Source organism: Elephantulus edwardii, unplaced genomic scaffold (genome assembly GCF_000299155.1).
Source record: "Elephantulus edwardii isolate Elephantulus edwardi_28Jun2011 unplaced genomic scaffold, EleEdw1.0 scaffold00107, whole genome shotgun sequence".
Lineage (NCBI taxonomy): Eukaryota > Metazoa > Chordata > Mammalia > Macroscelidea > Macroscelididae > Elephantulus > Elephantulus edwardii.
The window spans coordinates 10,533,017-10,543,421 of NW_006399857.1; positions in this window are offsets into that span (position 1 = coordinate 10,533,017).

The window sequence follows — 10,405 nt, forward strand, 5'->3', positions numbered from 1 at the left end:
CTCTGTATAGCAATGCACAGACCAGTGCTATACCACCCAGAAGACTGTTTGACAGGAAAACAGTTTGAACCAAGCCTGTGGGCCACAGATTAAAATCACCCACCTTCAGCTTGGTAGCATAACTTTCTGTCCTCTAAACTAGGCCAACATATCTCTATGTCTTAGTTGTTATCGTTGTTAGCTGCCATCGAGTCATAGATGACTCATAGCGACCCTACAAACAAAAGGCCTGAGCACTATTTATAGAGTTTCTGGAGGCAAGCCATTTCAGAAATAGACGCTGCTCCTGCTTCCAGGCTTGTTTTAATTGGAGAGCTCCAGCAAACACTGTCTTCCATGGGTAGCCATTATCTCATTTGGCACATCAGTGTCACAGTGTTCAGCATCACAGAAACCAGGAGAAACATACTAGAAGAAAAATTAGAGATGAGATGTAAAGAAAAGAATTAAAACATTAGGATCATTTTAAATGACATAAAAAAGAACAATATGCATAGGACTGGAATTTTAGAATAGGAGAAGAGCAAGGAAATTAATAAGAAAATTGTGGAAGAGGTAATAGAACAAAACATCCCAGATATAAATAAGTCCACAGTCAAGTAACACCAAATAGACCCGATCCAAAAATAAAAACAAACCAACAAAACCCTCAAGACATATTATAGTAAAATACTCTAAGAAAAAAGATAACAATAACATGCTAAAAGTAGTATGAGAAAAATAGCCACCTACAAAAGAAAAATAATTAGATTAAATCCTCAGTTTTCAGCAGAAACCATGCTAGAAAGAAGGCAATGGCATAGCATATATAGAAAGTTGAAAGGGGGGGAAAAACGCCAAATTAGGATCTTATACCCAGCAAAGGTGTCCATCAAACTGGTAGGAGAAATGAAGTCTTTTGCAGAAAAAAATTAAATTTAAGTACTTTCTAAAAACAAGACTAATGCTACAAGAAATTTTAAGATAAGTCCTTCACACAGAGATACCAAAGGAATCTGGGTGGTTCATAGTAAACAGAAACAACAGAAAAAGAAGCATAACAAAATTAAAACAATAATACCTAGCCTGTCAATAATCAATTACACTTTATGTGGGTAGACTAAATGTAACAATTAAAAAGAAAAGGGTAGCATAATTGATAAAGCACCCATAAATATGTTTTCCACAACAGACACATCTAATTAATAAAGAAAAAGATAGATTCAAAATCAAAACTAGGAAAAAACATACCAAATGGCTTCCATAAAAAGCAGGAGTGGCAATACTAATCTTTTGTTAGATAGGCTTCAGGATGAAAGATAAGGAAGGGTACTATATAATGATTAAAATAACAGTAGATCAAGAAATATAACCTTGGTCAATATGTATGCACCAAATGATAGGCCTGAAAAATGCATAAAATACAGTTAACAGAATTGAATAAAGAAATACAGAGCAATACAATAGTAGTAGAAGACATTAACATACTACTATCACCAAGGATAGGTCAACTGAAAACAAATTTAGGAATGATGCTGAAGATCTATATTTAAGCTAATTCCACTTTGTGGAAGTATTCAAGATACTGCACCCATGTAAAAGCTAATTTACTTTCTTCTCAAGTGTACTTGATACATTCTCTAGAACTGATTACATAGTACAACACAAAGTAAGCATCAACAAATTAAAAGATATTGAAACAATTCAAAGCATGTTCTCAGACCAAAATGCCATAAAACTAGAAATAAACAAGAAGATAAAGCTTATAAAACCACCCAAGTGGAAAATATGAAATACCCTGCTAGAAGGCAATTCCTCTTGAGTTAAGAAAACAAAGATTCTTCCTATTAGGTCTTTAGCTTCATGGTAGATGGAGAAGAGAGTGAAACTAACAACACATTTATCTTACTTGGGTCCACAATTAACACCTTTATTACCATCAGCCAGAAAATAAGGAGGAGACACATTGCACTGGGAAAGTCTACACTTACCAACCTCTCCAAATTATTAAGGGATAATGATATCAGTTTGAGGACTATGATGCTTTTGATTCAGTCCATAGTCTTTCAATTGATGCTTTTGATTCAGTCCATAGTCTTTCCAATTACTTGCTGTGCCTCTGAGAGCTGGACAATGAATAAGGATGACAGGAGAAGAACTGATACCTCTGAGCTATGGTGTTGGAGAAGAGCACTGAACATACAATGGACGAAAAAAAGAGCAAACAAATATGCCTTGGAGAAGTTGCAACCACAGTGCTCTTTGAAGGTAAGAATACTTTGAGTATTTTGCTAGGAGGTTATTTTTTGGAGAGGTACTTGATGCTTGAAAGGGAGGGGTGTCAGCAAAGGAGAGGAAGAATCTCAACCAGCTGGATTCACATGGTGACTGCTACAATGAGCTCTCTTGTGTGTCAGGAAGTGTGAAGATGGCACAAGACAGAAAAGGGTTCAGTCCTTTTGTTCATAGGGTAGTTATTAGTCATATTCAACTCAATAACACCTAACAACAACAACAGACAATAATTGAGTTATAAAAGAAAGTAAGGAATTGAAAGAAATACATTCCTTGAAACAAATGATGATGAAAATATAAAAAAAAAAAAAACAACCCAACCCTCTAGTATGCAGTTAAAGTAATCTTCAGGTGCCAATTCATAGCAATAGGCAACCACATGAAAAATGAAGAAAGAAGCAAAATTAATGTCTTAACACATCAAATCATAAAAGAACAATCTATACAAAAGAAAATTATATAAGACCAAGAGCTGAAATAAATGAGATAGAAACCAGAAAAATAATTAAAACCATCAGCAAAGCCAGGAAGCTGTTTTTTTGAAGGGGTAATAAAATTGACAAACCATTGGTACACAAAAAAAAGAAAATAAAGAGAATACACAACTTGATTGAAGAAGGATAGAAGTAACATCATAACAGAACCAGGTGAAATTAAATCTATAGTATTTGAATACTACACAAAGCTATAACTTAATACACTGGGAAACTCATAGGAAATGGACAAATTCCTTGAAAATCATTACTTACTCTGATTGACCCAGACAGTTGTAGAACACGTGAAAAGTCCCTTCACAAAAGAAGAAATTGAGCAGGTCATGAAAATACTCCCCATAAAAAAAAGACCGGAACCAGGTAGCTTCACAGTTGAATTCTACAAAATATTCAGAGATCTATCACCAATTCTAGTTAAACTATTAAAAAAGACCCATAGGAAAAAAGGAACCCTCCCTGAAACATTCTACGAAAAAAAGTACAACCTTGATACCAAAACCAGGCAGATACTTTAAAAAAAGAAAACTACAAATCAATATCTCTCATGATTGTAAAAGCAAAAATCTTCAACGAATTTCTGGTCAATGGATTCCAACAGCAGATAAAAATAAATGTATCATGATTAAATTGGGTTAATAACAGGTATACAAAGATGGTTCAACATAAGAAAAACAATCAACATAATAAATAACATTAATAAAGCAAATAATAAGAACCAAATTATCGTAGCAATTGATGCAGAAAAGGCATTTGAAAAAATCCAACACACTTTTATGAATAAAATACTGTAAAATATGAATAGAAGGAAATTTCCACAACATAGTAAAAATTATATATGCAAACCGAAGAGCCAATATCATTCTCAAATAGTGAAAGGCAAAAAGCAATTACTTGTGAACAAGGACAAGGTAATGATGTCCTCTTTTACCACTCTTACTCAATATTGTATTTGAAGTACTTACTAGGGGAATACAACAAGAAAAGAAAATAAAAAACATTCTGATGAGTGAATAAGTGGATAAACTGTTGCTATATGCAGATGATATAATGTTGTACACAAAAATCCTCAAGAACTCAACAACACCCCTCTCAAAACAAGCAAACAAACAAACAAACAAACAAACACACCCAGCCCCAACCCAAAAACAACAAACCTGTTATAGTTATTAGACCAATTTAGTAGGGTGGCAGGATATTAGAACAACTTGCATCATCTTTGATACTTTTGTCAATGGGTATCCTTTATAGTAGCAAAGACAACACAGAGAAAGGAACCAAGAATAAAATAATTTATAACTGTTGTTGCTGCTTTTGTTGTTATGTACTGTTGAAACCCCTGTAATTCACACCAACTTTATGTACAACAGCTCTGAAATCTGCCCTTGTCTTGAGCTAGTCTCACTGATTCTGACACACCTACATCTGTAGTCTCAGTTATTATATCAATCCATCTCATCCAAGGTCTTCCTCTCCTATTGTCCCTCCATCTTTCTGAGCACCATGTCCTTCTCCAAGGACTGATCCCTCCTGGCCACATACCCAAAGACCTTTCTCCAGCACCACAACACAAAGGCATAAAATCTTCTTAGGTAATCTTTAGTCTTTGTCCAACTCTCTGATGCATAGTAAGTGATTGTGAATATCATGGCCTGGATCAGGTGCATCTGATCCAAAAAACAAGAAATGCATTGCCAAGTGAATTGGGGAGCAGACAGGAGGGAAAAGAAGTAAAATGTCCTTTAATGAATGAATGAAAGCCCAATCTTTCTGTAAACTTTTATTAAAATCACAATAAAAAATAAAAAGTATCCTGGGATTTTATTCTTATCAGTATCAGCCTTAATTTGGAAAGAATATACATCTTCTTAATGATAGCCATAATTTGAAAGGAATTTTCACTAAAAAGAATTATTGTACAGTGAACCATTTCAAGAAGTAGCATATGATCAATGACTAACAGCAATAAAATTTAATTAATCAGGTAGCTGTCTTCCAAATTTCTTAGTATCAACTAGTGAGCACTTCCAGGACTACATATGCTTATTAAAATATGTCAGGTTGTATTTTATCAATTCCTGAGATCTTATTTTACTTTCAAATACATTCAGTTACAGTTAGGGTTTGTTTGTTTTGTTTTTGTTTTTGTTTTGGGGTCTCTGTGAGTGTGTGTGTGTGTGTGTGTGTGTGTGTGTGTGTGTGTGTGTGTGTTAGACACTGCTTGTTTCAGATTTTTAATAGCATACATAGAATTCAGACAGTCTTTTCTTTCATCTGCACCAGTGCAGTGTTCATCATATATCTACTTTTTTCCTGTTTTGCACCCCTCATCTCAATCCTATTTTTAATAAGCATATTGGTTATTTGTTAAAATAGTGTTATTTGTCTTTTTGTGTCTTTCAGACTCACTCACATTGTGTAGTGTTTACAAATTAATTTTTTTACAATGATAATAGTCTATTGTGTGAATGCACCACAGTTTTCAAGAAACCAATTTTAAAGAGTCAACATTGCATTATATTTCCTAGTTAGACATATTATTATAAATTTTTTTTCTACAGCACATTGAAGAAGTTTCTTCCACGTACTCCTTAAAACTCTAACTCATGTGTATCAGGAAGATTACAATTCATAGTTACCCTCCATTGTATTTCCATAGCTGTGAATAATAACAAGAGGAAACTATGCATTTAAAATTTGGAATATTGTGTGCTGCTTAGTATTCCATTGTGTGAATGTACCATAATTTCTCAGTTCATTCATTTGTGATTGGATATTTGAGTTGTTTTCATGTTCTTGTGATGGTGAATATTACTGCTATGAACGTTGGTACACAAATCTCCATTTGTGCCTCATTTCTCATTTTCTCAGGGTATATTCCAAGTAGTGGAAAAGCTAGCTCTTATGGAATTTCTATGTTCAGCTTTTTGAGGTAGCATACTTTGTGAAAGACTGGAAAGCATTATGTTGATTGAATTAATCCGGTCTCATAAGGATAAATAGTATATAAGACCAATATTGTAAAAAAAGAATAACTAGTAAAATATGTATGGAACCCCAAGAGTTAAAGAAGTGGGAGCCTCTAGATGGGTAGAGATGAAACCTCAGGGTTGGATAATTTGGTGGATGAAGAGAGGGAGTGAAGGAAATGGGAATGATCTGTTGGGGATTTGAAAAGACGGGATAATGATTGGCATAGTCCAAAGTGAGAACTATTGTATGAAACACAATGTGAATGAAGAATAGTGTGAAACAACACATACAAATATTGTAAGCATCCCAATATAATATTATGTATATATAAAGAGAAAGAGAGATGATTTCACCCTCTCCCTCTTGGTAGTCCATGATATCAATACTCTTCTACAGCACCACAACGCAAAGTCATCAATTGTTTTTCTGTAATCCTTAGTCAATGTCCAGCTCTGTGATTTCTGTTGTTGTTGTTGTTATGTGCCGTCGAGTCGTTTGCGACTCATAGCGACCCTATGCACAACAGCCCTAAACCCTGCTCTGTCCTGCGCCAACCACACTGCCTCTGACACACCCATCCGATTACCCCAGTCACCGAATCAATCCATCTCATAGAGGGTCTTCCCCTCCTGCGCTGTCCCTCCATCCTCCCAAGCATGATGTCCCTCTCCAAAGACGCGTCTCTCCTTGCAACATGTCCAAAGTATGTCAGACGAAGCCCCAGAATCCTTGCCTCCAAGGAGTAGCTTGGTTTAATCCTCTCCAAGATGAATCTCTTTGTTTTCCTGGCAGTCCAGTATTTACAAAGCCTGTGGTTTGAATCAGGCACACCTTAATCTCTACACTGGCATCCTTGCATTAAGCACTCTGGAGGGTTCCCTGACAACAAATTTTATTATCCAATATGTCTTTTGATCTCCTGGCTGCTGATTCCAAGAGTGTTAATTGTGGACCCAAGCAAGATGAAATTGTTATCAATCTCAATGTCTTCTCCAACTATCATGGTGTTGTCAATTGTCTCAGTGGTGAGAATCTTTGTTTTCTTGATGTTGAGCTTCAATATATATTCAAGACTGCAGTCCTTGACTTTCTGCAACACTAAAATAATGTGCAGACAAAGAACTGTCAGAAATTTGAGCTGGATTTAGAAGCGAATGTAACATCATGATATCATTGCTGATGTCACATGGATCCTGGCTGAAGGCAAAGAATACCAGAATGTCTATGTGTGCTTTCTTGACAGTGTAACGGTATTTGGCTGTGTGGACCAAAGCAATTTGTGGCTGACTTTTAGAAGTCTGGGTATCATAGAATGCTTGGTTGTGCTCATAAGAAACCTATACCTGGACCAAAATGCTGTTATACAAAAAGAGAAAAGGAATGCCATGACATTTAAAATGAAGGAACGTTTGTGTCAAGTTTGTATCCTTTCTCCATATTTATTCAATCTGTATGCTGAGAAAAATTTTTCAAGAAGCTGGACTCTATGAAGAAGAATTCGGTTTTAGATTTGGAGGAAGATTCATCAGTAAATTCCACAATACAGGTGATGCTACCTTAGTTACCATGGACTACCTAAGGAATAAACAAATTTGTCTTGAAGAATGTTAAACATAGCGCTCCTTAGAAACAACAATGGTAAATCTACATATTACTTAATGTATGCATATTTTCAAGAGAAACCAATACTTGGAGACACATAATTTTGGGAAAGATAGAGGAGTAGCAAAAGAGAGAAAGACCCTTACCTAGTAGATCTACACAGTGATTATCACATTGGTCTTGACCATAACAGAGGTAGAGAGACTTTTCTAAGATAAGGCAAGGTTCAGAACTATTGCTTATAGACTTATAATTAGTCAATTGAATTGACAGTATCTAACAACAACAATGACAAAAAGAACATTAATAGAATTAACAGACATTAATAGAATTTCCCCAAACATGATTTGTTGTTTTGATCAGAGACTAGACTACTATTGGATTCTGAGCTTCACATTGTTGTTTTTGGCTTCTGTGAAGGTGACTCTGATTCTTAGGGATACTCTGTATAACAAAATGAAACCTTGCTGAATTCTGCAACCATCCTCACAAACCTATGCCCTGCATAAACCACTGTTAGATTCACTGTGTCAATCGATCTTTAATTTTTTTTTTCTTTATTGTGACATGTTGTAAGGAGAGACAGGTCCTTGGAGAGGGACATCACGCTTGGGAGGGTAGAGGGACAGCGCAGGAGGGGAAGACCCTCTATGATCAGTGACTGGGGTAATCGGGAGGGGTGTGTCAGAGGCAATGCGATTGACACAGGATAGAGTAGGGTTTAGGGCTGTTGTACATAGGGTTGCTATGAGTCGCAAACGACTCTACGGCACATAACATAACAACAACAACAACAACAACAACATTGGTTTACTTACAAAGTTTGCAATACACTGTGTTTCAGACAATCATTCTCATGCATTATGTTTTATAAAATCAATCACCATTGGACTTTGCCCTTCATTACCCTGTCTTATTGTCAACATCTTTCTTGTTCATTTCCCCCTCCCCTCCACCCGTCAAACTGTGCAACCCTGTGATTTCAGCCCTTATTCAAACTTACTCCTCTGTGCCCAGACCTCCTCCCCCTTGAGTTCCCATAATTTGTCTTATTAAGGATCTGCTTCTTCCGTGTCCGTCCAGTTTTCTCAGTATAATACCTTTCTCCAAAGAGCTGTCCACACAGAGAACATAAAATAATATGTGAAACAAAGCTTCACAGCCCTTGTCTCTAAAGAGTACTCTTGCTGAAAATTCCTCTAAGACAGATTTGTTTTGTTCTTCAGACAGTCAAGGAGATACTCAACTCAACAATTCAAAGACTTTAAATGATTTTAATCTTTTTTATTTCTTGTCATATTTTCATATGTATATGAAACTATTTAAAATATCATGAGTTGGTTCTTCACTCTAGTTACCACAAAGTACAAATAAAGTTATTGTCTGAATCCAAGCAAAAATAAGGGATTGTGCATGCGATTTATTCCAGCATTCTTACAAGAAATTTTCTTTATAGCCTAAGATTGTGTGAATTAGGTTTCTTTCATGTCAATTACCTAATTCTAAGTACATATTTATTATTTTTACAAATACTTTTGGTTCAAATTAAATTTATGTTGTGAAGTATATGTGCTGTATGCTGTAATTTTAAACAAATCACTGAAGAGCTGACTATTACTCTCTTTCAGGTGCCTTAAGAATTTGCAACTTCATTTAAAAATAAACAAATAGGGATATTTGTTACATAAATGATGGAGGGGATAATATCAGACAATAGTTGGTGGTCTCCAGTTAGCAAAAATTCCTATTATCATATGTTGTTGTTGTGTATCATAGAGTAAAATGAACACATAGCTGACCCTCCAAGTTTTCAGAGGCAGTTAATCACATAAAAGGAGATAGGCCATCTTTCTCCCTGGGAACAGCTGGTGACCTTGAACTGTGTGCCTTTGGGATTTTAGTGCCGTTTCTCGTCAGTAGGCCACCAGAGCTCCCCATAGTAATATAGATGTCAATTATTGTTGTTATTGTTATATGCCTTCGGGTTGCCTGGGACTCATAAGGACCCTATGTACAACAGCCCTAATCCCTGCTCTGTCCTGTGCCAATCTCACTGTCTCTGACACACCTCCCTACCCCCATCACCCCAATCAGTCACTTAATCAATCTACCTCATAGAGGGTCTTCCTCTCCTGTGCTATCCCTCCACCCTCCCAAGCATGATATCCTTTTCCAAGGACTGGTCCCTCCTTGTAACATGTCCAAAGTACATCTGATGAAACTTCAAAATTCTTAGCTCCAAGGAGAAGCTTGGTTTTACCATCTCTAGGATGAACCTGTTTGTTTCCTTAGCAGTCCATCGTATATTCAACACTCTTCTTCCAACACCGCAGCTCAAAGGCATCAATTCTCCTTCTATCATTCCTAGTCATTGTCCAGCTTTCTGATGCATAAAAAGTGATTGCAAAGACCATGGCCTGTATCAGGTACACCTTAGTGTCCAGAGTGAAACCATTGCTCTTCAGTACTTTGGAGAGGTTCTCTAACAGCAGACTTTCGCATCACAATACATCTTTTAATTTCCTGGCTGATGGTGCCAAGAGTATTGACTGTGGAGCCAAGCAAACTAAAGCTGTGAAAAATCTCATCTCTTCACCATCCATCCTGATGCTGCTAATTGGTCCACTGGTGAGAATCCTTGCCTTCTTGATTTTAAGCTTCAATCCATATTGAAGACTTCAGTCCTTCAACTTCTGCAGAAAGCACTTCAGGTCCTCATCAATGTCAGCAAGCAGGATTGTGTCTTCTGCATAATGCAGATTCTTGATGAATCTTCCTCCAATCCTGATTCCACACTTCTGCTCACAGAACCCAGCATCCAAGATAATCTTTTCTGGATATATGTTGAAAAGTTATGGAGATAGGACACATCCCCAGTTTACATCCTTCTTAATTCTGAACTATGCAGTCTGATGACTGTTTCCTGGTCTAAGTACAGGTTTCACATTAACGTGATCAAGTGTTCTGGGATTTCCTTTCTTCTCACAGTCAGTCACAATTTGTTGTGATCCACACAGTCAAATACCTTTGAATAACCAATGAAACACAGATAGACATTCCTCTGG